The sequence below is a fragment of the Nerophis lumbriciformis genome, linkage group LG01 (assembly GCF_033978685.3).
Source record: "Nerophis lumbriciformis linkage group LG01, RoL_Nlum_v2.1, whole genome shotgun sequence".
In the NCBI taxonomy this organism is placed as follows: Eukaryota; Metazoa; Chordata; class Actinopteri; order Syngnathiformes; family Syngnathidae; genus Nerophis; species Nerophis lumbriciformis.
Genome location: NC_084548.2, coordinates 66,112,988 through 66,119,645, shown reverse-complemented (window position 1 = coordinate 66,119,645; position 6,658 = coordinate 66,112,988). Strand labels below are relative to the sequence as shown.

Sequence of the window (6,658 nt, the reverse complement as noted above, 5' to 3'; positions counted from 1 at the left end):
CCCAGGCTTGCGCCACGGAGAGGTCACTCCAGCCTCCCCCCTAAAGGGAGGAAACAACACGGAAGCTGGCAGTCTTAAGTTCCACCCGATTGGCACCAGCTTCGACGGTGGGAGGAATCATTGAGAATGAACTCCCCCAGGCGCAACCCATCGTCACTACTGACGGACGGATGCCTATGATGATGATATATACACATATATACATACATATATATATATATATATATATATATATATATATATATATATATATATATATATATATATATATATATATATATATATATATATACACACATATATACATATATGTATATAGTGTTGCTGGGTCGGTTTTGGAATTGGATCGCATTGTTATGGTATTGCTGTGTATTGTTTTGTTGGATTGATTAATTAAAAAAAAAAAAAAAAATTTATAAAAATTAAAAAAATAAATCGATTTTTGAAAAATGAGAATCGATTCTGAATCGCACAACATGAGAATCGCGATTTGAATCGATTTTTACCCACACCCCTACAAATCAGTGTAGCAAACTGAGCAATAATTAACGTTTCATTCATGCACTTTCTCTCGCTACTTCGAGGCTTGAATGTTTGATTCATTCATTATTCTTATTTTATTTTCAAATGTATTATTAGCCTGTGGAAAAATTTTGATATTTACCTCAGAAGGCTGCAAATAGAAAAGAGGCATTCAATTTTTATTTAAATTTTATTTGATAAGCCATTGATATTTTTTAATTATTATTATTATTTGAAACTGGATTGTGCATGTCACTATAAAGTTATATAAGCCTTGCTTGTTCAATATTCAATGCAAAACGTGTTTGGGTCCCTATTAAAAGGTTAATTTGTTCAACCTCAGTTTAAAATTTTGGCCCACTCTGTATTTGACTTTGACACCCCTGCTCTAGATGGTTGCGGTACAGTAGTTGGTACCACAGGAGCGTCAGATTCGCGTGCCAACGCAGCTCGGGCGGGCGGGGCGGTGTCTCAGCGGACCTGTTGTGCGGCTCTTCTCGCTGCTCGTGACGGTTTCACTCGCAGGGGCGTCTGGAAGTTTCTCTCACGCACCGCCGCCGCAGGTGAGTTGAGTTGTCTTTTCTTCGTGTTTTTTGTCGTCCAACTTTCGTCCGACAACAACAGCAGCCGCCGCCGCAGGAAGGAAGCCAGGAAGGTGCTCTCATGTGTGTGTGCTGCGAGCCAGGCGTGTCAAAGGCGCCAGACTCCGTGTAGAACCGTCGTGATTTAGGGTTCGCTCATTGTTATCACGTTCCACCGGTCCACGCCGTGGACATGGGTGGGTCCCCGCGAACAACGCCCCGAATACGGCTGCTTCGGCTCCACAAGCGAGTTCATTGGCGCCAATGGCGAGCGTCCTCCGTGCGTTTTGTCTCGCTCGGGTTCGAGCAGGCGCCCAGGCGGGCTGTGAGCGCCCGCTTCTAAAAGTGGGCATTTTCGCTCCGGAGTCCGGTGCGCTTCGGACCCCGTTTCGTTGTTTTGGTTTCCGAGTCGAAGCGGAGTTATTTCGGAGGGGTTCCCGAATCCCGAGCCTGTCCCCGGACAGCTGCGCACGGAATAGCTGACATTCCAGCACCGTGCGCGCGCACCGGAAGTCGGCAAGTGATGATTGACAGGTGATGTCACTCTATTGGTTGGGGTCACGTGAGGCGTGGATGTACTTATGAAACAATAAGTACATTATATGGAACTGGAAGAGTGAAGTTGAAGTGAAATGCTGACAAAACCTAGTTTGACTGTAAGAATAGTTTGAATGTTGGAATGGTTTGAATTTCCAGGAAAACCGGAATTTGGTTTGGAACTTGAGAAAGTGTTAGTTTGAATGTCCAGGATGAGTGGAATGTGTCGATGTTGGAATGATTTGAATAGGATGAAAAATGTGGGAATTGTGCAACTTGGAAAAATGTCCCATTCATTTCAATGGGAACTTCCTGGAAATTTAGGAAAACCGGGAATTTTTCCTGTTCAAAAAAAAAACTTGTGGAAGGAGTAGTCACCAGAAAAAGGGTGGAAATAGGGCTTTGGGAAACCAGGAATTCTGGAAAATCCTGGAATTTTTTTTGAACTTGAAAAAAAAAAAGTGAATTTCCACAATGGTGGAATATGTTAAATGGTTTGAATCGGTTGAAAAATGTGGGATTTGTGCAACATGGAAAAATGTCCCATTCATTTCAATGGGAACTTCCTGGAAATTTGGGAAAACCGGGAATTTTTCGAGTTAAAAAAACAACTTCGTTTTTTTTGTCCTAATTAAGAGGAATGTTTTGACGGTGGAACGGTTGAAAGGCGTTAAAAAATGTGGAAGGAGTAGTCAAAAATGGGAATTTCGGAAAAAGCGGGAATTTTTGGGAAAATGGTAAAAAAAACTTGAATGGTCTGAATGAGTTGAAATGGTTGGTGTTGAAATTTGTCAAATCGGTCGAGAAATGTTGACGTAGTAACATGTTGAATTGAGAAATGGTATTACGGAATTCCTGGAATTTTTGGGAAAACCGGTAATTTTTCTAGTTCAAAAACAACTTTAGTTTTTTGTCTTGATTAAGAGGAATGTTTTGACGGTTGAAAGGCGTTAGAAATGTGGAAGGAGTGGTCACCAGAAAAAAGGGTGGAAATAAGGCTTTGGAAAACCAGGAATTCTGGAAAATCCTGGAATTTTTTTTGAACTTGAAAAAAAAGAAATGTGAATTTCCACAATGGTGGAATATGTTGAAGGTGGAATGGTTTGACTCGGTTGAAAAATGTGGGAATTGTGCAACTTGGAAAAATGTCCCATTCATTTCAATGGGAACTTCCTGTAAATTTGGGAAAACCGGGAATTTTTCCAGTTAAAAAAACAACTTCTTTTTTTGTCTTGATTAAGAGGAATGTTTTGACGGTGGAATGGTTGAAAGGCGTTAAAAAATGTGGAAGGAGTGGTCACCAGAAAAAAGGGTGGAAATAGGGCTTTGGAAAACCAGGAGTTCTGGAAAATCCTGGAATTTTTTTTGAACTTGAAATAAGAGAAGTTTGAATTTCCACAATGGTGGAATATGTTGAAGGGTGGAATGGTTTGAATCGGTTGAAATATGTGGGAATTGTGCAACTTGGAAAAATGTCCCATTCATTTTAATGGAAACTTCCTGGAAATTTGGGAAAACCGGGAATTTTTCGAGTTAAAAAAACAACTTTGTTTTCTTTGTCCTAATTAAGAGGAATGTTTTGACAGTGCAACGGTTGAAAGGCGTTAAAAAATGTGGAAGGAGTAGTCAAAAATAGGAATTTCGGAAAAAGCTGGAATTTTTGGGAAAATGGTAAAAAAAACTTGAATGGTCTGAATGAGTTGATATGGTTGGTGTTGAAATTTGTCAAATCGGTCAAGAAATGTTGACGTTGTAACATGTTGAATTGAGAAATGGTATTACGGAATTCCTGGAATTTTTGGGAAAACCGGGAATTTTTCTAGTTCAAAAACAACTTTTGTTTTTTGTCTTGATTAAGAGGAATGTTTTGACGGTTGAATGGTTGAAAGGCGTTAGAAATGTGGAAGGAGTGGTCACCAGAAAAAAGGGTGGAAATAAGGCTTTGGAAAACCAGGAATTCTGGAAAATCCTGGAATTTTTTTTGAACTTGAAAAAAAAGAAATGTGAATTTCCACAATGGTGGAATATGTTGAAGGTGGAATGGTTTGACTCGGTTGAAAAATGTGGGAATTGTGCAACTTGGAAAAATGTCCCATTCATTTCAATGGGAACTTCCTGAAAATTGGGAAAACCGGGAATTTTTCCAGTTCAAAAAACAACTTTGTTTATTGTCTTGATTAAGAGGAATGTTTTGACGGTGGAACGGTTGAAAGGCGTAAAAAAATGTGGAAGGAGTGGTCACCAGAAAAAAGGGTGGAAATAGGGCTTTGGGAAACCAGGAATTCTGGAAAATCCTGTAATTTTTTTTTAACTTGAAAAAAAAGAAATGTGAATTTCCACAATGGTGGAATATGTTGAAGGTGGAATGGTTTGACCCGGTTGAAAAATGTGGGAATTGTGCAACTTGGAAAAATGTCCCATTCATTTCAATGGGAACTTCCTGAAAATTGGGAAAACCGGGAATTTTTCCAGTTCAATAAACAACTTAATTTTTTGTCTTAAGAGGAATGTTTTGACGGTGGAACGGTTAAAAGGCGTTCAAAAATGTGGAAGGAGTAGTCAAAAATGGGAATTTTGGAAAAAGCAGGAATTTTTTTGAACATGGTAAAAAAAAACTTGAATGGTCTGAATGAGTTGAAATGGTTGGTGTTGAAATTTATCAAATCGGTCGAGAAATGTTGACGTAGTAACATGTTGAATTGAGAAATGGTATTACGGAATTCCTGGAATTTTTGGGAAAACCAGGAATTTTTCCAGTTCAAAAAACAACGTAGTTTTTTGTCTTGATTAAGAGGAATGTTTTGACGGTAGAACGGTTGAAAGGCGTTAAAAAATGTGGAAGGAGTGGTCACCAGAAAAAAGGGTGGAAATAGGGCTTTGGAAAACCAGGAATTCTGGAAAATCCTGGAATTTCTTTTGAACTTGAAAAAAAGAGAAATGTGAATTTCCACAATGGTGGAATATGTTGAAGGGTGGAATGGTTTGAATAGGTTGAAAAATGTGGGAATTGTGCAACTTGGAAAAATGTCCCATTCATTTTAATGGAAACTTCCTGGAAATTTGGGAAAACCGGGAATTTTTCCTGTTCAAAAAACAACTTCTTTTTTTGTCTTGATTAAGAGGAATGTTTTGACGGTGGAACGGTTGAAATGCGTTAAAAAATGTGGAAGGAGTACTCGCCAGAAAAAAGAGTGGAAATAGGTCTTTGGAAAACCAGGAATTCTGGAAAATCCTTAAAAAAATGTGAACCTGAAAAAAGAGAAGTTTGAATTTCCACAATGGTGGAACATGTTGAAGGGTGGAATGGTTTGAATCGGTTGAAATATGTGGGATTTGTGCAAATTGGAAAAATGTCCCATTCATTTCAATAAGAACTTCTTGGAATTTTTGGGAAAACCAGGAATTTTTCCAGTTCAAAAAACAACTTGTCTTGATTAAGAGGAATGTTTTGACGGTGGAACGGTTGAAAGGCGTTAAACAATGTGGAAGGAGTGGTCACCAGAAAAAAGGGTGGAAATAGGGCTTTGGAAAACCAGGAATTAAGGAAAATCCTGGAAAAAATTTTTAACTTAAAAAAAAAGAGAAGTTTGAATTTCCACAATGGTGGAATATGTTGAAGGGTGGAATGGTTTGAATCGGTTGAAAAATGTGGGATTTGTGCAACATGGAAAAATGTCCCATTCATTTCAATGGGAACTTCCTGGAAATTTGGGAAAATCTGGAATTTTTAGAGTTCAAAAAACAACTTAGTTTTTTTGTCCTAATTAAGAGGAATGTTTTGACGGTGGGACGGTTGAAATGCGTTTAAAAAAAGTGGAAGGAGTAGTCATCGGAAAAAAGGGTGGAAATAGGGCTTTGGAATACCAGAAATTCTGGAAAATCCTGGAATTTTTTTTTAACTTGAAAAAAAGAGAAGTTTGAATTTACACAATGGTGGAATATGTTGAAAGGTGCAATGGTTTGAATCGGTCGGAAAATGTGGGAATTGTGCAACTTGGAAAAATGTCCCATTCATTTTAATGGAAACTTCCTGGAAATTTGGGGAAACCGGGAATTTGTCCAGTTAAAAAAACAACTTAGTTTTTTTTGTCCTAATTAAGAGGAATGTTTTGACGGTGGAATGGTTGAAAGGCGTTAAAAAATGTGGAAGGAGTAGTCAAAAATTGTAATTTCGGAAAAAGCGGGAATTTTTGGGAAAATGGTAAAAAACTTGAATGGTCTGAATGAGTTGAAATGGTTGGTGTTGAAATTTGTCAAATCGGTCGAGAAATGTTGACGTAGTAACATGTTGCATTGAGAAATGGTATTACGGAATTCCTGGAATTTTTGGGAAAACCGGGAATTTTTCTAGTTCAAAAAACAACTTAGTTTTTTGTTTTGATTAAGAGGAATGTTTTGATGGTGGAACGGTTGAAATGCGTTAAAAAAAGGTGGAAGGAGTACTCGCCAGAAAAAAGGGCGGAAATAGGGCTTTGGAAAACCAGGAATTCTGGAAAATCCTGAAAAAAAATGTGAACCTGAAAAAAGAGAAGTTTGAATTTCCACATTGGTGGAATATGTTGAAGGGTGGAATCGTTTGAATCGGTTGAAAAATGTGGGATTTGTGCAACTTGGAAAAATGTCCCATTCATTTCAATGGGAACTTCCTGGTATTTTTGGGAAACCGGGAATTTTTCCTGTTCAAAAAACAACTTTGTTTTTTGTCTTGATTAAGAGGAATGTTTTGACGGTGGAACGGTTGAAAGGCGTTAAAAAATGTGGAAGGAGTAGTCAAAAATGGGAATTTCGGAAAAAGCAGGAATTTTTTTGAAAATGGTAAAAAAAAACTTGAATGGTCTGAATGAGTTGAGATGGTTGGTGTTGAAATTTGTCAAATCGGTCGAGAAATGTTGACGTAGTAACATGTTGAATTGAGAAATGGGATTACGGAATTCCTGGAATTTTTGGGAAAACCGGGAATTTTTCTAGTTCAAAAAACAACTTATTTTTTTGTTTTGATTAAGAGGAATGTTTTGATG

The 6,658-nt window shown here is 37.9% G+C and overlaps 1 protein-coding gene across 2 annotated transcripts in view; it reads left to right on the top strand.

Moving 5' to 3' along the window:
• The first annotated feature begins 531 nt into the window (after positions 1-531).
• plxnb3 (plexin B3) overlaps positions 532-6,658 on the top strand; it is a 128,621-nt gene continuing 122,494 nt past the window's right edge. For both annotated transcript variants that reach the window (XM_061924442.2, XM_061924435.2), the window contains exon 1: positions 532-1,085. The gene's annotated coding sequence lies outside the window, so the exon portion shown is untranslated. The remainder of the gene's footprint in view (positions 1,086-6,658) is intronic.